This window comes from Oncorhynchus nerka, linkage group LG1, assembly GCF_034236695.1.
Source record: "Oncorhynchus nerka isolate Pitt River linkage group LG1, Oner_Uvic_2.0, whole genome shotgun sequence".
Taxonomy (NCBI): Eukaryota; Metazoa; Chordata; class Actinopteri; order Salmoniformes; family Salmonidae; genus Oncorhynchus; species Oncorhynchus nerka.
In genome coordinates, this window is record NC_088396.1 from 14,512,782 (window position 1) to 14,536,456 (window position 23,675).

Here is a 23,675-nt window from a genome sequence, read left to right on the forward strand (position 1 = left end):
TCTAATGTACTTGTCCTCTTGCTCAGTTGTGCACCAGGGCCTTCTGCTCCTCTTTCTATTCTGGTTAGAGACAGTTTGCTCTGTTCTGTGAAGGGAGTAGTACACAGCGCTGTACGAGATCTCCAGTTTCTTGCCAATTTCTCGCATGGAATAGCCTTCATTTCTCAGAACACAAATAGACTGATGAGTTTCAGAAGAAATTCTCAGGCCGACTCTTTTCTCTGTATTTATCAATGATGTTTCTCTTGCTGCTGGTGATTCTCTGATCCACCTCTACGGAGACAACACCAATCTGTATACTTCTGGCCCTTCTTTGGACATTGTGTTAACAAACCGGCAGACGATTCAATGATATACAACACTCCTTCTGTGGCCTCCAACTGCTCTTAAATAGTCAAACTAAATGCATGATCTTCAACCGATCGCTGCTCGCACCCGCCCGCCCGACTAGCATCACTACTCTGGACGGTTCTGACTTAGAATATATGGACAACTACAAATACCTAGGTGTCTGGTTAGACTGTAAACTCTCCTTCCAGACTCACATTAAGCATCTCCAATCCAAAATTAAATCTAGAATCGGCTTCCTATTTCGCAACAAAGCCTCCTTCGCTCATGCTGCTAAACATACCCTCGTAAAACTGACTATCCTACCGATCCTTGACTTCGGCGATGTCATTTACAAAGTAACCTCCAACACTCTACTCAGCAAACTGGATGCAGTCTATCACAGTGCCATCTGTTTTGTCACCAAAGCCCCATATACTACTCACCACTGCGACCTGTGTGCACTCGTTGGCTGGCCCTTGCTACATATTCGTCGCCAAACCCACTGGCTCTAGGTCATCTATAAGTCTTTGCTACGTAAAGCCCCGACATATCTCAGCTCACTGGTCACCATAGCAATACCGACCCGTAGCACGTGCTCCAGCAGGTATATTTCACTGGTCATCCCCAAAGCCAACTCCTCCTTTGGCCACCTTTCCTTCCAGTTCTCTGCTGCCAGTGACTGGAATGAATTGCAAAAATCACTTAAGCTGGAGACTTATATCTCCCTCACTAACTTTAAGTATCAGCTGTCAGAGCAGCTTACCGATCACTGCACCTGTACACAGCCCATCTGTAAATAGCCCCCCCCAACATCCCCATATTGTTATTTATTTTTGCTCGTTTGCACCCCAGTATCTCTACTCACACATCATCATCTGCACATCTATCACTCCAGTGTCAATGCTCAATTGTAATTATTTCGCCACTATGGTCTATTTCTTGCCTCACCTCCCTAATCTCACTACATTTGCACACACTGTATGTAGATTTTTCTATTGTGTTATTGACTGTACGTTTGTTTATCCCGTGTGAGAACTCTGTGTTGTTGTTTTTGTCGTACTGCTTTGCTTTATCTTGGCCAGGTCGCAGTTGTAAATGAGAACTTGTTCTCAACTGGCCTACCTGGTTAAATAAAGGTGAAATAAAAAATACATTTTAAAAAGTTATTTGTTTCTGGCCATTTTGAGCCTGTAATCGAACCCACAAATGCTGATTCTCCAGATACTCAACTAGTCTAAAGAAGGCCAGTTGTATCACTTCTTTAATCAGAACAACAGTTTTCAGCTATGCTAACATAATTGCAAAAGGGTTTTCTAATGATCAATTAGTCTTTTAAAATTATAAACTTGGATTATCGAACACAACATGCCGTTGGAACACAGGAATGATGGTTGCTGATAATGGGCCTCTGTACGCCTATATTTCATTAAAAAATCTGCCGTTTCCAGCTATAGTAGTCATTTACAAGATTAGCAATGTCTACACTGTATTTCGGATCAATTTGATGTTATTTGTCAAAAAATTAGCTTTTCTTTCAAAAACGAGGACATTTCTAAGTGACCCCAAACTTCTGGACGGTAAGTGTAGGTATTTTACACAGCACACAATGTGTGTTCTCCTTCTTCTCTGCAGGAGACCCTCATCAAACACCTCTCGAAGAGATATTACGAGCTTCAGATATACACGTACGTTGGAGACATCCTTATCGCTCTCAATCCCTTTCAAACTCTAAGCATCTACTCGGAACAGGTTAGTTTATGACAGCAGTGTCATTGTGTGTCATAATTCCTGTGAATACCTCTGTAAAGACAGAACGGTATTGATATTCTAATATGGTGTGTTTGCTCACAGTTCTCTAAGCTGTGCCATGGGGTGAAGCGAGCCGACAATCCTCCACACATCTTTGCTGCTGCTGATGCAGCATACCACGGCATGATGACCTTCTGCAAAGACCAGGCACCTTGTGTGTGGAAGTAATATTTAGTGATATGCAGTTTTATATGGATAATGTTATCATTGGCATTTCTTTGTGAAATGATCTTGTTTAGAGATCTAGTGATGCGTTTGTTTGAGACATCCCGGTGACAAAGATGTTGTTGATGTGTCCCTGTGTTTCAGTGGAGAGAGTGGAGCTGAGAAGACAGAGAGTGCCCATCTGATTGTCCAACATCTCACCTGCCTGGGAAATGTACTGTTTTTGTGCTAAAACCCCATGAATCAGTTTTTCACATATTCTACTACATCATGTTCACAAATATTGAACTAAGTTTTCCACCTCGATGGAGTTCATTATTCAATGGACAGATTAAGACACTGATATATTTAGTCCTACATATTTCGTTTGTATTGCCTCTGCAGGGAGTTGTGTAAAAACAATTGCTTTTATTACATTTACATTTAAGTCATTTAGCAGACGCTCTTATCCAGAGCGACTTACAAATTGGTGCTTTCACCTTATGACATCCAGTGGAACAGCCACTTTACAATAGTGCATCTAGGTCTTTTAAGGGGGGGGGAGGGGGGGGATTACTTTATCCTATCCTAGGTATTCCTTAAAGAGGTGGGGTTTCAGGTGTCTCCGGAAGGTGGTGATTGACTCCGCTGTCCTGGCGTCGTGAGGGAGTTTGTTCCACCATTGGGGGGCCAGAGCAGCGAACAGTTTTGACTGGGCTGAGCGGGAACTGTACTTCCTCAGTGGTAGGGAGGCGAGCAGGCCAGAGGTGGATGAACGCAGTGCCCTTGTTTGGGTGTAGGGCCTGATCAGAGCCTGGAGGTACTGAGGTGCCGTTCCCCTCACAGCTCCGTAGGCAAGCACCATGGTCTTGTAGCGGATGCGAGCTTCAACTGGAAGCCAGTGGAGAGAGCGGAGGAGCGGGGTGACGTGAGAGAACTTGGGAAGGTTGAACACCAGACGGGCTGCGGCGTTCTGGATGAGTTGTAGGGGTTTAATGGCACAGGCAGGGAGCCCAGCCAACAGCGAGTTGCAGTAATCCAGACGGGAGATGACAAGTGCCTGGATTAGGACCTGCGCCGCTTCCTGTGTGAGGCAGGGTCGTACTCTGCGGATGTTGTAGAGCATGAACCTACAGGAACGGGCCACCGCCTTGATGTTATTTGAGAACGACAGGGTGTTGTCCAGGATCACGCCAAGGTTCTTAGCGCTCTGGGACGAGGACACAATGGAGTTGTCAACCGTGATGGCGAGATCATGGAACGGGCAGTCCTTCCCCGGGAGGAAGAGCAGCTCCGTCTTGCCGAGGTTCAGCTTGAGGTGATGATCCGTCATCCACACTGATATGTCTGCCAGACATGCAGAGATGCGATTCGCCACCTGGTCGTCAGAAGGGGGAAAGGAGAAGATTAATTGTGTGTCGTCTGCATAGCAATGATAGGAGAGACCATGTGAGGTTATGACAGAGCCAAGTGACTTGGTGTATAGCGAGAATAGGATTTATGTGATCCTAGGCAAACCATCGGGACGCTGCGGGAGAAGATCCTCCAGGTGAATCCCCTGGTGGAGGCATTTGGGAACACGTGTACGGCCATTAATGACAATTCCAGTCTCTCTCCAGTACCTGGAGATTAAGAATTCACTGCAATTACTTCCCAACACCAGACAGATAAAAGTGAAGTGTCTAATGCTGAGGCTTTAGAAAATGGTAAGATAACAGTACTTCAGTATTATTAGCAAAAGCAATTTTTTTCTTGCTTTGTTTGATTTAATAATAGATGGTAACATTCCAACCTATTGGTGCATACACAGTATTGCTAAATGGTTTCTTCCTTGCTGCTGTATGTGACAGGTGCCTGCTCTGTCCCTCAGCTTCGGCCTTGCTCTGCATCGGCCCTGAGGTGCTCATGGAGGCCCTGGCGTCCCGCAGTGTGGTAACCCGGGGAGACACCATCATCCACACCAGTACTGTAGACAAAGCCGGGACGCCATGTCCAAGGCTCTGTACGGACACCTCTTCAGCTGGATAGTCAACCGCATCAATGCCCTACTGCAGCCTGATATGAATAACTAGTAAGTGTAAGGCACTGGTTCTCTCTCTCTGGTCCCTCTTGTCTTTGGTTGTTGCACTCTGCTTCAGATGTGTGTGTGTGTTGCTGTATATTATTAAGCTCTAGTGACCCTTCTATCTGGGTGGAGAACCGAACACGGAGAGTAGAATATTAATGGACAGCAGGAGACAAAAAAGGGCGCAAAAGAAGTTGAATACATTTTAGTTGCGTGCGGAGAAAATAATATTCAGATGATTAAAATATCTTCAGAGAGACTGTAAAGGGTTGTTCATTGATCCAAAATAATTCCCTCATAAATGTGAGCGTGGACTGTCAGGGAGTCATCTGCTGTCTCTGAGCTGCGGAAGGCCCACAGGGTCTGTTTCCACTTCAATCATCTGCACACTCTGTTATTGCCATTAATAACCTGTTAACCAAGACAAAAGGTGACCTCTAATGTCTTGGTAATTGAAGGGATTATGGGAAATGGTGTCTCTCCATCTTAGCAATACCGGAGTGAAATCACTCTGTTGTAAGGTCTGTGTTTAGTGTAGACCTAAAGACTTATCTAGATCACGGTTAAATACAGACTCTTTGTACAATACTTGTTAATCATAAAATGTTATGATTCATTGATTGTAGTCAGAGAGCTCTGAATGTTCATAATTGTGGTTTCCCCATAAAGTAGAACTGGCCATTCAGATCAAAATATTCTCTATTTGGGTTGAACTTGGTTCATCATTAAAGTTTCATAAGTCAATGTGGTTGCTTGGGATTTGCTCAGACAGTTCCACACAAGAATGATTTTGTTCGTCTGTCCTGTTTTTCCCCTTTGAAGTGCTGCAGAGAGTGGCATGAATGTGGGAATCCTGGTCATCTTTGGATTCGAGAACTTCAAGAAGAACTCCTTTGAACAACTTTGCATCAACATTGCAAATGAGCAGATTCAGTTTGACTTCAACCAGCACATTTTTTCAAATCGAATCAAAGTTGATTTGTCACGTGCGCTAAATACAACAGGTGTAGACCTTACAGTGAAATTCTTACTCACAGGCTCTAACCAATAGTGCAAAAAAAAGGTATTGGGTGAACAATAGGTAGGTAAAGAAATAAAACAGTAAAAAGACAGGCTATATACAGTAGCGAGGCTGTAAAAGTAGCGAGATTACATACAGAAGAAAAGTCGTATTCCTTTTACCTTCCAGTGTAGTGAGAGCGACTTTAGCACGGTGCTACATCATACCTGACGTATTTCTGCCTGCTTCAACGCCAACAACTCAGATAAACATGAAATGACACAGGGAATCGATAGAACATCCCTCAGGGATGCACAAAAACAATATAACATTCCAAATGGGTGAACCTTTCCTTTAAATATCTAGATGCAGTATGCCAGCTTGTTCGTCAATCACAGGAGAAGTGTCTCTTAAATGAAACACTGTAATTCAGTGTTGTCTTCTTCATAGCTTTATATGACGTTAAAATGATACTTTTTCTTCTCCCTCAACTACTAGTTATTATTCTCTTAATTGATTTACTGAAGCTGTTTACCCTGGAGTGTGGGAGTTTATTGCTTTCGCTGACGACGCTGTATAGAAATGAGTCGAGCACTTTTTGCTGCATTGTCCTTTAGTCTCAATGTTTGCTCTCTAGCAATTCCTTTCAAGGGAATTAGAGAGAAAGCTGGTATTCATGATCACTTTATTAATGTATAACGTATAGATAAGAATTGCTAAATGACTTAAATGTAAATGTAAGTGTAAAAATGAGTGTGTGTTCTTAACGGTACTCTACAGTATATGTGCTGGATGTGTCCTTTTGGAAGCGTTTGTATACCAAGGCTTAACTAGGCATACTTCATTTCCGGATCATAACTAGGTGACTTTCCTGCATGATTTGTCGTGTTACATAGAATATGTTTTAGTTGACTTCGATTTAGGGTTAGTGGTTTAGCGGGAAAGTGGTTTTTATCATGTGAAAATGTCTTCCATCCAGTGGTACACAGAAGCGGATTATTCTGAGTTAATGATTTAAACATGGGGACGGTTTAGATCTGTTGCTTCCACTTTATTGGTCAAATATATATTTAAAATAACTTTTTGATCTAAATTAAGCAGATGCAATAATGTGATACGCCTCTGGGTTATTTGCTAATGGAACTAAATTATGAATTAGTAAGTGGCTTTATTTGTTATTTCAGAACAGTTCTGTATAATTTCAGCAACTGACTTTGTTAGACATTTCAGCCGAAGAAGGAGAACTGGACTGGTGCTGTTGATTTAAGAACTTTTTTTAAACATGTAAAAATCCTATTTAGCCTAGATTGTTTAATTGGGTTATTTAGTGAAAAAAAACTGTGGACTGTTCTATATTCTCTGTGTTTTAATTAGATGGAGTACCAGAGCGAGGGGCTGGATGCCAGTATGAGGACAACCATCCCATCCTGAACATGTTCCTCCAGAAGCCCATGGGCCTGCTCTCTCTGATGGACGAGGAGAGCCGGTTCCCCCAGGCCACCAACCAGACCCTAGTGGGTAAGACGAGGCCTCACCAGCAAACAAGGTCAAGGTCATGTGTACTAAAACAACCCTGCTCTGAAAACAACAATGTTTAATCAAGATTAGTCCTTTTTTTTCAATGTTATCTTCAAATATGTTTTCTCTTCAGATACGTTTGAGGACAATCTGTACTACAACTACTTCTGGAGACCAAAACATATTGAGCTCTGCTTTGGGATTCACCATTAGGCTGGCACGGTATAGATCAGGGCCTTGTTGCGAATAAACTTAAGCATTACGACGATCGTACCAGTACATCGTTATTTACGAGCCAACTTTTTAAGAGTGTTTCTCAAACAAGCACATTTATTTGCATCCCCATTAGCTTTTACAGAAGCAGCAGCTACTCTTCCTGGGGTCCATAAAAAACACCAAACATGACAAGTAACAAAACACTGATAAACACTCTAACTGCTAGGCTATCTGCTGCCCATCACTCTAACGATGATCTTAACGCTACGAAGGCTCTGGGAATTGAGGCCCAGTGCAGTATGTATGGATTAGTATCCAATGTATCATTGGTGTTTGCACACTAATACAGTTGGATAGGTAGTTTTTTTTATCAGGTTTGATTATCCCTTTGCTGTCATGTACGTCTTGTACAACGTGTACGAGTTTCTGGAAAAGAACCGAGACGCTCTTCCTGCAGACATTTTTGTGGTTCTGAGAACATCAGACAACAAACTTCTGCAGCAGCTGTTTTCAAGTCCAATTAACAAAAACAGGTAGGTCGCAAGACTTTCAATAAAAATGTTTTAGAATTCATTATCATTCATTATCACTCATTTGTAGTGTTATGTTACTGCCCCAAATTCCTTACAGGAAGTTGGAAACCTCACTTTTTGTTTAAACAACTAAATAATCTTAATTCTGTTTACACTGTGGTAGAAATGTATTGGGGTCCCGATGAGTGTACAAAACATTAGGAACACCTACTTTTTCCATGACATAGACTGACCAGGTGAATCCAGGTGAAAGCTATGATCCCTTATTGATGTCACCTGTTAAATCCACTTCAATCAGTGTAGATGAATGGGAGGAGACAGGTTAAAGAAGGATTGTTAAGCCTTGAGACAATTGAGACATGGATTGTGTATGTGTGCCATTCAGAGAGTGAATGGTTAAGACTAAATATTTACGTACTTTGAACAGGGTATGGGAGTAGGTGTCAGGCACATGTGGTTTGAGTGTCAAGAACTGCAACACTGGTGGGTTTTTCATGCACAACAATTTCCTGTGTGTATCAAGAATGGTCCACCACCCAAAGAATATCCAGCCAACTTGACACAATTATGGGAAGCATTGGAGTCAACATGGGCCAGCATCACTGTGGAATGCTTTCGACACCTTGCAGAGTCCATGCCCCAACGAATTGAGCCTGTTCTGTGGGCAAAAGGTGGTTCAACTCAATAGTAGGAAGGTGTTCCATATGTTTGGGACACTCGGTGTATGATTGTGTGTTTTGTTTCTAGTATTGTTCATGTCTCAAACTTTCAGGTAAGGAGATTTCTTTTTTTTTAAGACGCCTCTCGAGACACAGCGGCATCCTGGTCCTCCTCCACTCAAAGCCTCTCTCTCTGCGATGCGATACTGTGTGTGGATAAATCTCCAGTCTCCATTATCTCCTGAGAGGCTCAGCTCTCCATGGAGGGCTCTGTTTTTTATTTTCACTAAGCTGCCCCGTTTGGTTTCCTGCTGCTTGCTGCTATCTACAGATTGTGCAGCAACGGGATATTTTTGTGATAAGGTTTCCAAATACCCAGGAGATGAAGAAACGGTATTTAGAGATCATATAAGCAACTCTTCTTCCCGGTCTTTTCTGTGCAGTTAAATAAAGGTGGTAATATCCTCATCATTAGCCGTGGCTGGGGCCCCGTGGTCACTTGGCTGAGCCGGCATGCTAATGGATGTGTTCAATTACCAGATACAGCACTTCATACTTTCCTGCAGTTAAGCCATATTATGTGCTTCGCTTCCTTTTGAGCCACCTGTAAATGACTGCTTTCAGTTATAGTCGAATTAAGAGCAGCTCCAATTTACGATGGGTACTTTTGGTTTAGCTTCCATTAGAAATCCATGTGCAATGTCTATAGGCTATATTAGAATGTAGTGCATGAGGTGAGCCCACGCCATCCTCTTTACTTGATTGACGAAAAATACACTAGCATGAAAAAGTAAATTCAGTATAATGTGAATGGGTGGAGAATTCACTGCACTTTGGTACTCCGAAGTATTGAGTAACAGCAGAGATGTGGTTCACCATTCATTGCTCCAGACATGGTGTCAATTAGGCCTAAAAGCCTCTCTAATTTGGTTCAGCTTGTCCAACGGCTTTCTTATCTTCAGCATAAACACACAAAGGGATATACACTACATAACCAAAAGTATGTGGACACTCGTCGAACATTTAATTCCAAAATCCTGGGCATTAATATGAAGCTGGCCCCCCTTTGCTGCTATAACAGCCTCCACTCTTCTGGGAAGGCTTTCCACCAGATATTGGAACATTGCTGCGGAACTTGATTCCATTCAGACACAACGGCATTAGTGAGGTCGGGCACTGATGTTGGGCGATTAGGCCCGGCTCGCAGTCTGCGTTCCAATTAATCTCAAAGGTGTTTTATGGAGTTGAGGTCAGGGCTCTGTGGAGGCCAGTCAAGTTCTTCCACACTTTTTTTTTTAAGTTGTATTTTTTAAATTATTATAATAATATTTTTTTTACCCCTTTTTCTCCCCAATTTCATGGTATCCAAATGGTAGTTAGTCTTGTCTCATCCCTGCAACTCCCGTACGGACTCGGGAGAGGCGAAGGTCGAGAGCCGTGCGTCCTCCGAAACACAACCCAGCCTAGCCACACTGCTTCTTGACACAATGTGTCGTAGAAAACACCTTTGTTTTTGCCCTAGCACTACACACCTGATTCAAATCATCAAAGCCTTTTGATGAGTTGATCATTTGAATCAGCTGTGTAGTGCGAGGGCAGAAACAATAATGTGCTCCCCTTTGGGTCCCCAGGACCAGGATTGAGAACCAGTGCCTTAGACCACTGTGCCACTTTTCAGTATGGACCTCGCTTTGTGCATTGTCATGCTCAAACAGGAAAGGGCCTTCCCCAAACTATTGCCACAAAGTTGGAAGCACAGAATCGTCTAGAATGTCATTGTATGCTGTAGCTTTAAGATTTCCCTTCACTGGAACTAAGGGGCCTCGTTCGAACCATGAAAAACAGCCCCAGACCATTATTCCTCCTCCATCAAACTTTACAGCTGGCACTATGCATTCAGGAAGGTAGTATTCTCCTGGCATCCACCAAACCCAGATTCGTCAATCAGACTGCCAGATGGTGAAGCGTGATTCATCATTTCAGAGAACACGTTTCCACTGCTCCAGAGAGCTTTACACCACTCCAGTCGACACTTGGCATTGCCCATGGTGATCTTAGGCTTGTGTGTGGCTGCTTGGCAATAGAAACCCGTTTCATGACGCTCCCGACTAACAGTTTTTGTGCTGGCGTTGCTTCCAGAGGCAGTTTGGAACTCAGTAGTGAGTTTTGCAACTGAGGACAGATGATTTTTACACGCGATGCGCATCAGCACTCAACAGTCCCATTTGGTGAGCTTGTGTGGCCTACCACTTTGCGGCTGGGGTAGTTGTTGCTCCTAGATGTTTCCACTTCACAATAACAGCACTTACAGTTGGCCGGGATAGCTCTAGCAGGGCAGAAATTTGACGAACTGACTTGTTGGAAAGGTGGCATCGTATGGCAGTGCCAGGTTAAAAGTTACTGAGCTCTTCAATAAGGCCATTCTACTGCCAATGTTTGTCTATGGAGATTGCATGGCTGTGTGCTTAATTTTATACACCTGTCAGCAACCGATGTGGCTGAAAACCATGAATCCACTCATTTGCAGAGGTGTCCACATACTTATATAGTGTATAGTGTATTTGCAGCAATGTAATTGGGTCAAGTGCACAGTAGGTATTAAGCATCAAGTTGAGATTATCATGATTGACTGCAGTAAAAGTGTTATTACTGTGTAGTTGTAATCTAGTCATTGTTGTTATTAGTGTTTCAGTCATGGAATCTTACCCTGTATCTCGTCTCTCGTTCTCACTGGTTTTGAGAATGTCCACAGGGTGCCCTCACTCAATATTCAACATTCCTCTGATATAGAGGTCCTGTCTTCTTATGACACTTCATGAAAGTTTAGATAATCACGTAAGATAAGAGCTTTGAGACAATCCACTTCTGCTTATCAAGTGGGAAAAGCTTGAGTCCCCTTTTAAGTGACAAATAGCAGAGGAAAATTGTAATTCCATTCTTCAGGGTAAAATCTGGAGGAATGTCATTTGCATTTTAGTTCATATTACAGATTCAGTGTTATCTATGAAATTACTGCTATCAGATGAAAATTTATTTAACCCGGGTTGGTTTAGTTTTATGCTGCCAGACCTGTGAATACCAACCGGATGGCTCTAGTTGTGACCACTAGGTGTCAGCCTTGTTGACATTTGAGATGAAAGGACATTGGTGGATCCGGAACAAATAAAGAGTCATTGAATAAACTTCTGTCTTATCAAATGTGAATATCAAATTAAAATAACCAAAGCATCTAACACTTACTGTTTGTTCTTCTAAATGACGTCTCAGATTCAAAGTGATTGAAGATGATGATTGAAGATGATTGAAGACTGTGAACACTTGACTGCCTGGAACATTTCAGTGCTGTCAGTAAATATTACTAATTGGGAATGGACTGGTCTAGAAATGTTCAAATAAATTGAAATGTCGAATATTGATAAGTAAGATGTGATTACACGTAGAGTGAACCATCAAAGCCCCAGAAAGTGAAAAGATTTCCTGACCTGAATAGTGGGACCACTTGAGTCTAGCAGAATCTCATCAGGCAGGGTCCTTGAGGCTTGGCCATGTGGTGGTGTTTTGTCAGAGGAAATTGGATGTATTTGCATCGACAAATTCCTCCAAGCCACGGCCTTTCCCAGATCCCTCAGATCAGAGTGTCTGAATTGGTTGAGCTGTGTATGGTCCGGTGAGGCCTGGGAGGCCTGCGGTCAGAGGAGTTGTATGTATCCTTATGATCGTTGTCAGCAGAGCACATCTGCACACAGGCATGGCACCGTATGACAGCCCTCACTCTGCCAGAGCAGACTGCAGAGCATAGGGGTCTAATTCTATTTTTTATGGTGCATGGCTCCTTACTGCTGGCTTGCTTCTGAAGCTAAGCAGAGTTGGTCCTGGTCAGTCCCAGGATGGGAGACCAGATGCTGCTGGAAGTGGTGTTGGAGGGACAGTAGGAGGCAGTGATTGGGGACACTGCCCTGTGTAGGGTACCGTCTTTCGGATGGGATGTTAAACGGGTGTCCTGACTCTCTGTGGTCATTAAAGATCCCATGGCACTTATCGTAAGAGTAGGGGTGTTAACCCCAGTGTCCTGGCTAAATTCCCAATCCGGCCCTCAAACCATCACGGTCACTTTATAATCCCCAGTTTACGATTGGCTTTTTCACCCCCCTCCTCTCCCTTGTAACTATTCCCCAGGTTGTTGCTCTAAATGAGAATGTGTTCTCAGTCAACTTACCTGGTAAAATAACAGATAAAATATAGATTTACAGTATACTTACTGTATGTGTGCAGAATGGCGCTGAAGGAAATATCAGCCATTTTACGGGTTCCTGACCAATTGTGCTATTTTGTGTTTTCTTGAGCTAATGTTAAAAAAAAATTACACAATGTTTCCGCCATCGTTTCCTATGACCGAACAGAGCTTCTGGACATCAGAACAGTGATTACTAACCTCGATTTGGATAAGGATTTATATTTCAATGAGTTGGTGGCGAAGGACATACGGCTCATTCCGGGCCAGGCCAAAACCCTGACACTCGAAAAAGGAAGAGGCGACGTTATTGAAGTGGATAAACCGCCTCTACCCTCTGTTCTATTGGTGAATGTGCAATCACTGGAGAATAAACTGGACGAGCTCCGTTCTAGAGTATCTTGTCAACATGATCTGAAGAACTGTAATATCCTATATTTCTCTGAGTCGTGGCTGAACAAGGACATGGAAAATATAAATCTAGTTGTTTTTTCTATATATCGGCAGGATAGAACAGCAGCGCCAGGTAAGCTCAAGGCGGGTGGTGTGTCTCTTTGTTAATAACAGCTGGTGCACGATTTTTCTTGAGGCTCCGCTCACCTGAGTTAGAATACCTCATGATAAGCTGTAGACCATACTATTTACTAATAGTTTTCATTTATATTTTTGTAGCTGTCTATTTACCACCACAAGCAGATGCTGACACAAAGACTGCACTCAACATGGTGTATAGGGCCATAAGCAAACAAGAAAATGCTCACTCAGAGACGGTGCTCCTAGTGGCCGGTGATTTTAATGGAAGAAAATCAATTTTACCTCATTTCCACCAGCATTTCACCTGTGCAACTAGAGGTGCAAAAACTCTAGATGGCCTTTACTCAACACACGGAGAAGCATACAAAACTCTCTCTCGCCCTCCATTTGGCAAATCTGACCTTAACTCTATCCTCCTGATTCCCGCTTACAAGCAAAAACTCAAACAGGAAGTACCAATATGGAAGTGGTCCGATGATGCGGATGCTAAGCTACAGGACTGTTTCGCTAGCACAGACTGGAATATGTTCCAGGATTCATCAGATAGCATTGAGTAGTTTACCATATCAGTCACCTGCTTCATCAATAAGTGGATTGATGATGTCATCCCCACTGTGAGTGTACATACATATCTCAACCAGAAGCCATGGATTACAGGCAACATCTGCACTGAGCTAAAGACTAGAGCTACCACTTTCAGTGAGTGGGACACGACTCCGGATGCTTATAAAAAATCCTGCTACGCCCTCCAAAGAACCATCAAAGCGTCAATACAGGACTAAGATCGAATCCTACTACACCGGCCCTGACGCTCGTCGGATGTGGCAGTGCTTCCAAACTACCACAGATTACAAAGGGAAACCCGGCCAACCTGGGCTAAATGCCTTCTATGCTCACTTAGAGGCAACAATGAACTATGCATGAGAGCACTAACTGTTCCAGACGACTGTGTGATCATGTTCTCCATAGCCGATGGGAGTAAAACCTTTAAACAGGTTAACATTCAAACTGATTACAAGGGCACTTACTGAGAGTATGTGCTGACCAGCTGGCAAATGTTGCCTGACTCAGTCTGTAATACTTACATGTTTGAAGCAGACCACCATAGTCCCTGTGCCCAAGAAAACCAAGGTAACCTGTCTAAATGACTATTTCCCCGTAGCACTCACATCTGTAGACATGAAATCCTTTGAAAGGCTGCTTATGGCTCACATCAACACCATCATCCCAGACACCCTGGACCCACTCCAATTTGCATACCGCCCCAACAGGTCCACAGATGATGCAATCTCTACTGCACTCCACACTGCTCTTTCCGACCTGGACAAAAGGAACACCTGCGTGAGAATGCTGTTCATTGACTACAGCTCAGTTTTCAACACCATAGTGCCCTCCAAGCTCATCACTAAGCTATGGACCCTGAGACTGAACACCTTCCTCCGTAACTGGATTCTGGACTTTCTGACAGGCCGTGCCCAGCTGTTGAGGGTAGGTAACATATCCCCTACGCTGACCCTTAACACGGGGAGTCCTAGAGGATGTGTGCTTGGTCCCCTCCTGTACTCCCTGTTCACCCACGACTGTGTGGCCATACACAACTTCAACACTTAAGTTTGCAGACGACACAATGGTGGTAGGCCTGTACAGCCTATAGGGAGGAGTTCAGAGACCTGGCAATATGGTGCCAGGACAACAACCTCTCCCTCAATGTCAGCAAAACAAAGGAGCTGATCGTGGACTAAAGAAAACGGAGTGCCGAGCACACCCCCATACACATCCACAGTGCTGTAGTGGAGCAGGTTGAGGAAGTTCCTCGGTGTCCACATCACTAAGGACCTATCATAGTCTAGACGCACCAATATAGTCGTGATGAGCCTCTTCCCCCTCAGGAGGCTGAAACGATTTGGCTTGGGACCTCAGATCCTCAAAAAGTTATACGGCGGCACCATTAAGAGCATCTGACTGTTTGCATCACCTCTTAGTATAGCAACTGCTTAGCATCCGACCGTAAGACACGACAGAGGGTAGTGCGTACAGCCCAGTACATCACTGGGGCCGATCTCCCTGCCTAAAGGTACCAGAGCACCAAGTTTTGGACCAAAAGACTCCCGAATAGCTTCAACCCCTAAGCTTAACAGTTTATCAAATGGCTACCCGGACTATTTGCATTGACCCCCTTTTTTTGTTGCTCTGACTCTCTTCCACTGACTATGCACACTCACTGGACTCTACCCACACACCCAAACATACTCAACTGACACACACACACACACACACACACACACACTACATACAGTTGAAGTCGGAGGTTTACATACACCTTTGCCAAATACATTTAAACTCAGTTTTTCACAATTCCTGATATTTAATCCTAGTAAAAGATTCACTATTTTAAGTCAGTTAGGATCACCACTTGATTTTAAGAATGTGAAATGTCAGAATAATAGTAGAGAGAATGATTTATTTCAGCTTTTATTTATTTCATCACATTTCCAGTGCGTCAGAACTTTACATACACTCAATGATTATTTGGTAGCATTACCTTTAAATTGTTTAACTTGGATCAAACGTTTCGGGTATTCTTCCACAAGCTTTTCACAATAAGTTGGGTGAATTTTGTCCCATTCCTCCTGACAGAGCTGGTGTAACTGAATCAGGTTTGTAGGCCTCCTTGCTTGCACACGCTTTTTCAGTTCTGCCCACAAAATTTCTATAGGATTAAGGTCAGGGCTTTGTGATGGCCACTCCAATACCTTGACTTTGTTGTCCTTAGGCCATGTTGCCACAACTTTGGAAGTATGCTTGGGGTCATTGTCCATTTGGAAGACCCATTTGCGACCAAGCTTTAACTTCCTGACTGATGTCTTGATGTTGCTTCAATATATCCACATAATTTTACCTCCTCATGATGCCATCTATTTTGTGAAGTGCACCAGTCCCTCCTGCAGCAAAACACCCCCACAACATGATTTTTCCTCCTAACATAACTATGGTCCTTACGGCCAAACGGTACTATTTTTGTTCCATCAGACCAGAGGACATTTCTCCAAAAAGTACGATCTTTGTGCAGTTGCAAACCGTAGTCTAGCTTTTGTTATGGCGGATTTGGAGCAGGGACTTCGTCCTTGCTGAGCGGCATTTCAGGTTATGTCGATATAGGACTCTTTTGCTGTTCTGGGATTGATTTGCACTTTTCGCACCAAAGTATGTTCATCTCTAGGAGACAGAACGCTTCTCCTTCCTAAGTGGTATGCCGGCTGCGTGGTCCCATGGTGTTCATACTTGCGTACTATTGTTTGTACAGATGAACGTGATACCTTCAGGCGTTTGGAAATTGCTCCCAAGGATGAACCAGACTTGTGGAGGTCTACAATTTTTTTCTAAGATCTTGGCTGATTTCTTTTGATTTTCCCATGATGTCAAGCACAGTGGCACTGAGTTTGAAGGTAGGCCTTGAAATACATTACATTACATTTACATTACATTTAAGTCATTTAGCAGACGCTCTTATCCAGAGCGACTTACAAATTGGTGCGTTCACCTTAAGACATCCAGTGGAACAGCCACTTTACAATAGTGCATCTAAATCTTTTAAGGGGGGTGAGAAGGATTACTTTATCCTATCCTAGGTATTCCTGAAAGAGGTGGGGTTTCAGGTGTCTCCGGAAGGTGGTGATTGACTCCGCTGTCCTGGCGTCGTGAGGGAGTTTGTTCCACCATTGGGGGGCCAGAGCAGCGAACAGTTTTGACTGGGCTGCGCGGGAACTGTACTTCCTCAGTGGTAGGGAGGCGAGCAGGCCAGAGGTGGATGAACGCAGTGCCCTTGTTTGGGTGTAGGGCCTGATCAGAGCCTGGAGGTACTGAGGTGCCGTTCCCCTCACAGCTCCGTAGGCAAGCACCATGGTCTTGTAGCGGATGCGAGCTTCAACTGGAAGCCAGTGGAGAGAGCGGAGGAGCGGGGTGACGTGAGAGAACTTGGGAAGGTTGAACACCAGACGGGCAGCGGCGTTCTGGATGAGTTGTAGGGGTTTAATGGCACAGGCAGGGAGCCCAGCCAACAGCGAGTTGCAGTAATCCAGACGGGAGATGACAAGTGCCTGGATTAGGACCTGCGCTGCTTCCTGTGTGAGGCAGGGTCGTACTCTGCGGATGTTGTAGAGCATGAACCTACAAGAACGGGCCACCGCCTTGATGTTAGTTGAGAACGACAGGGTGTTGTCCAGGATCATGCCAAGGTTCTTAGCGCTCTGGGAGGAGGACACAATGGAGTTGTCAACCGTGATGGCGAGATCATGGAATGGGCAGTCCTTCCCCGGGAGGAAGAGCAGCTCCGTCTTGCCGAGGTTCAGCTTGAGGTGGTGATCCGTCATCCACACTGATATGTCTGCCAGACATGCAGAGATGCGATTCGCCACCTGGTCATCAGAAGGGGGAAAGGAGAAGATTAATTGTGTGTCGTCTGCATAGCAATGATAGGAGAGACCATGTGAGGTTATGACAGAGCCATCCACAATACATCCACAGGTACACCTCCAATTGACTCAAATGATGTGAATTAGCCTATCAGAAGCTTCTAAAGCCATTACATCATTTTCTGGAATTTTCCAAGCTGTTTAAGGCATAGTCAACTTAGTGTATATATATGTGAACTTCTGACCAACTGGAATTGTGATCCAATGAAAATTTTGTGAAATAATCTGTCTGTAAACAATTGTTGGAAAAATAACTTCTCATGCACAAAGTAGATGTCCTAACCGACTTGCCAAAACTATAGTTTGTTAACAAGAAATTTGTGGAGTGGTTGAAAAATGAGTGTTAATGACTCCAACCTAAGTGTATGTAAACTTCCGACTTCAGCTGTACATATGATCGCAATTACCTCAACTACATCGTACCCCTGCACATCGACCAGGTACCTGTCCTCCTTGTATATTGTTAATAATATTGCCTCATTATTGTTATTTTATTATGTTGCTATTTCCTTTTCCTTTTTCTTTTGCTAAATGTTCTTACTTTTTAACTCTGTTGTAAGTAAGCATTTCACGGGTAAAGTCTACGCCTGTTGTATTTGACGCATGTGACAAAGAAAATTGTATTTGATGTAATCAGTATATTTCTTCTGTCGCACACTATATTAATATGAATTGTGTATTTCTCTGGGATTGTAGCATGTACATACATCAACCAAGTTGTATCTAAATTAATAACCAGGTAATATAAACACGACTAGTGTCCGGATCATTTGTGTATGTTTTGAATTATTAGGTATCCTCGGCTTATTGGTGAAAACATGCAAGTAAAATGGTGTGTTGTGGGTTTGTAATGTTTGTGTATTAACTTAAACACTTGCAAGTGAACGTACATACATTTTATAATGCCTATTTTTCAAATTTGTATTTGATGGGAGACTAATATCTAATTAAGTCAGCAAAAAAAGAAACTGTCCTCTCACTGTCAACAGTGTTTATTTACAGCAAACTTAACATGTGTAAATATTTGTATGAACATAACAAGATTCAACAACTGAGACATAAACTGAACATGGATTTTTACGAATACTCTTTGAAAGACAAGGTCCTGAAAAGGGGAATTTTCTTTTTTTGCTGAGTGTATATATAGATGGTAAAACACTATTAACATACTGTATATTTATCTATAGTTCTGTGGTATGAGCCATGTGGCTTTGTAGTCATCTCTTTGTAGTGGCAACCTTATTTTACTGCAGAGAAAATGTCAATACTGTATGTAGGTCTATGAACCTTTTCTTGTAAATACACAAGCTTACATTTCAAACATACAAGAAGTGGTCACAGACTGATTGTAATACATTACAAATAATTTCTATTCATGTACTATGCAAGTCTGTATGTTCCGAGTTAGTGCATTCTCTGCATCAACCAGTACAGTACATTTAACTCCATATAGTTTTCTGCACGTAATTCCGCTGTGATGTTTGAAATGGTACATGTTGGTTCAACATATTTCACAACTCCAAGACAGTACGATGTTCCTCTCTTCATGTTAAGACATTCTCTTAAGAATTGACATGTTCCTTCAGCCGTGCAGCAGGATGACACAACGTGCCCTTTGTTCTCTTTTAGTAGTCTGCCTTTAATCCCACTGGGTTGCATTCCTCTATGCTTCGTCAGGGTGCCAAGCTAGTCCTCCATCTACAGTGCATTCGGAAAGTATTCAGGTACCTTGACTTTTTCCCTATTTTGTTACGGTACAGCCTTATTCTAAAATGGATTTTAAAAAATGTGACTTATCAATCTACACACAATACCCCATAATGACAAAGCAAAACCAGGTTTTTGTAGATTTTTAGCAAATTTCTAAAATATAAAAAACGATCACATTTACATAAGTATTCAGACCCTTTACTCGGTACTTTGTTGAAGCACATTTGGCAGCGTTTGGGTATGACGCTACAAGCTTGGCACAACTGTATTTGAGGAGATTCTCCAATTCTTCTCTGTAGATCCTCTCAAGCTCTGTCAGGTTGGATGGGGAGTGTCGCTGCACAGTTATTTTCAGGTCTCTCCAGAGATGTTTGATCGGGTTCAAGTCCGGGCTCTGGCTGCGCCACTCAAGCACATTCAGAGACTTGTCCCGAAGCCACTCTTGCGTTGTCTTGGCTGTGTGCTTAGGGTCATTGTCCTGCTGGAAGGTGAACCTTTGCCCCAGTTTGAGGTCCTGAGCGCTCTGGAGCAGGTTTCCATCAAGGATCTCTCTGTACTTTGTTCCATTCATCTTTCCCTCGACCCTGACTAGTCTCCCAGTCCCTGCTGCTGAAAACATCTCCACATCCTGATGCTGCTGCCACCACCATGCTTCACCGTAGGGATGGTTCCAGGTTTCCTCCAGACGTGACACTTGGCATTCAGGCCAAAGAGTTCAAACTTGGTTTCATCAGACCAGAGAATCTTGTTTCTCATGGTTTGAGATTCCTTTAGGTGCCTTTTGGCAAACTCCAAGTGGGCTGTCATGTGCCTTTTACTAAGGAGTGGCTTCCGTCTGGCCACTCTACCAGAAAGGCCTGATTGGTGGAGTGCTGTAGAGATGGTTGTCCTTCTGTAAGGTTCTCCAATCTCCACAGAGAAACACTGGAGCTCTGGCAGAGTGACCATCGTGTTCTTGGTCACATCCCTGACCAAGGCTCTTCTCCGCCGATTGCTCAGTTTGGCCGGGCGACCTTCTTCCATTTAAGAATGATGGAGACCATTGTGTTCTTAGGAACCTTCAATGCTGGAGAACATTTTTGGTACCCTTTCCACGATCTGTGCTTCGACACAATCTTGTCTCTGAGATCTACGGACAATTCTTTCGACGTCATGGCTTGGTTTTTGCACTGACATGCACTGTCAACTATAGGACCTTATATAGACAGGTGTGTGCCTTTTCCAAGTCCTGTCCAATCAATTTAATTTACCACAAGTGGCTCCAATCAAGTTGTCAAAATATTTCAAGGATGATCAATGGAAACGTGATGCGCCTGAGCTCAATTTCAAGTCTCATAGCAACGGGTCTGAATACTTATGTAAATAAGGTATTTCTGTTTTTTACAATAAGGCTGTAACCTAACAAAATGTGAAAAGGGGAAGGGGTCTGAATACTTTCTGAATGCACTGTATATGTCTATGCATGCACTCCATGCAGAGAAACTTAAGTAATACTTATGTATAGTTTCTCTAATCACAGGGTTGTTTTGAGTCAGCAGTCAGATTCTGATGCCCCTTTACTTTGATACCACAAGTCACATAAGAATATTCTTTGATAATGTTGTGTCACTAAAAGCCAATTATGCCATGGTTTTGATGATTGATCTGCTTTGACAGTAGTGGATGGCATTTAACATGAACTGCCTCTGGATTAGTCTCTGGGCGTAAATGGTGCTGGTTATGGGGGGGGGGGGGGGGCGAGGGTTATGGCTGCCATAATCTCATTTGCTTGGTTGCTGACTTGAGTTTCCAGATCACATTTATTCAAAAACGAGAGCGGGAGAGCAGGAGAGATATCCACCGAGCCTCTGCAAACTCAGCTTTGCGAGGCTGCTCTCTTACAACTTTGATTGTCCCCTGTGTCGACAGCTCGATCCACAGCATCTGAAGGACAAGGCGCGCACTGGCACTCATAAAAGAATGTAGGGAGGTGTCATATTGAACGCGGGATTGCTTTTTAATCCCGGGTACATTGACTATTCTTGTCAATAGAAACCCAATACAACTGCCAGCTTGAGCTTTTTTTTTCTATATGATTCTTGCTGGGCTTAATTTTCAACGTGAACGCACAGATGCCAGGGAAGGCTTTTTCTCATTTTCTCCCTCTGTGTATCTGTGGCGACAGCCCATGCCAAGAGCAACACGCATGAAGCAGAAACGATCAGTGTGATCCTCCAACGCCGCCTGTTCCCTAAGACAGGATGACCTGATAGGAGATGGACCCCCTCACTTCCTCCTATCCACCCCTACAGCCTCTCGTGATTAACCCTCTGGTGAATACACACCGTTTTGTACAGTTGTGATGATGACTCCGAATATTGAGAATAGCCACGGTTGGGTTTTCAGTAAGAGGATGTTATCTGGTTTTAAAAAGGAAGATTTTAGTGGAAAGGTGCAGGCTTAGTCAGAGAGGTGATTTACCTGAGCGATTGACAAAACGTTTTTGCTGATGGCCCATGCACGTTGTAAGGCATGAGCCTACATACTTGACTCAAAAACAGATTCCATTGCTTTTAAAGTGCAGCGGTGACTCCTTCCCACTCCGTAATGTGCTCCGTGTCAATGCTACACTAGTATTACCAACAGACAGAAACCAAATGTTTCATCTCAATCTGTCATTGACTTTACTACAGTCTTGTGATTTAAGGTTTGCTTTTATGCTGGACATCTCAGGTGCTGGTATGTTTCAAGAAAGGAAATCTGTGAGCGGAGTGACAGTTAAGCACTAATCATGTAGTCATAAGGGAATAGGGAATCACAAGGAGAATGAATTAATAAGAGCTGCCGAGGGAATACATGTAGAAAGAAGTGAGAGTGTCCGTTGCGAGGCTTAGGTACAACTGTCATAGCGTCCCTCATCATCAAAACACAGCCCCTTCATCTCCCCTTGGTGGTGTCATGGCAAGTGAGAGGCGTGAAAGCACAGCGACACTTGATGGGCCCGTTCGACACTCAGCCGCTAATTCATCATGACAAATGTGCTCAGATGATCTGGCCCAGCAGCACTAATGGGGAGAGGAGAGACCGACTCCAATTAATCCATCCAGCTTTACTTTGGGCTAATTGGAGCGCGTCCCTGCTTCTGCACTGGCCTAGCAGCTACCTGACACCATTTATCTGTGGGCACCATTTTGAGAGATCCATTTTTGTGTGTTTGGCTGAGGCCTGTAAGATGTTTCTCTTTTATTTTTCCACCAAAGAGCTCTTCTCAAATTTGACTGACTGCCTCAATTCGGTCTTACGTAGCAAAATTATTTTTTATTTTACATTGGATAAAAGTAGAGACTAAGAGCTAGAAAATGGTATATCATGCTCTGCAGTTGAGGAACAATGGGAAAGTAATTCTGCTTTGAATGTTGATAAACTTGTAACCTCACTTTTGAGAAAATGGCCCTACAATGTTTTAGTACACCTACTGGAGAGCTCTTCTTTGTCTACACCCATTCAGCATCGTCCACACCCTCTTAAGCCTTAGCCCCACCCATCTCTATAAGGATTCACAAGTGAGGCCATGTGCTAAACAGAGTGAGTAGTTTAGTAAACAACGAAAGATTTCAAGACTAAAAGTAGTAAAAGTAGTAGCCTACAATAAGTAAAAACCCCAGGTAAAAAATACACTATATAGTCCTTAGCCTATATCCTAATTTGTGACAACCCTCCCACTCTGTCTGCCAAATTCTTTCTCTTTGCTTTTGTTTTCCTTAATAGGATGTCGGTGGGCAGAGCCAGGAGGGTCGTCACCAAAATGGGACACACATGAGCTTGGGTGTGTCCCAGGGATAAATATACCTTTCCTTCATACATTGAGGAGACTCTCTCCACACAGACACACTTTTGTTTTTCGTTGTGGCAATTTTGGGGCCTCTTTTTGTTCATTTGTTTTGGCACTTCTCAACACCCCTCATTATCACCAACTATGCACGCATCCACTCATTCATGCAGACACAGGAAGCAGATGGTTTGAGTCTCTGATATTTATTGTACAACAAGGGGCAGGCAAGAGGCAGGTCGAGGACAGGCAAAAGTTCACAAACCAGGTTGGAGTCCAAGCGGTACAGGGTGGCAAGCAGGCTCGAGGTCAGGGCAGGCTGAATGGTCAGCCAGGCGGGCTTAGTGTCAGGGCAGGCAAGAGGTCCAAACCGGGACGACAAGAAAAAAAGAGACTAGGAAACCAGGAACTCGGAAAACACGCTGGTAATCTTGACAAGACAAACTGGCAACAGACAAACAGAGAACACAGATATACATACACTGAGGGTAATAGGGAAGATGGGTGACACCTGGAGGGGGGTGGAGACAATCACAAGGACAGATGAAACAGATCAGAGTGTGTGACAACACTACTGACTACACACACACCATGGTTGTTTAATAAATATTTTTGTCATTTCTGTATCTTCGTGTTGTCTCCCACT

The 23,675-nt window shown here is 43.5% G+C and overlaps 1 pseudogene; it reads left to right on the forward strand.

The window, feature by feature from the left end:
• LOC115134255 (myosin-IIIb-like) overlaps nt 1-23,675 on the forward strand; it is a 104,709-nt pseudogene that overhangs the window by 37,428 nt on the left and 43,606 nt on the right.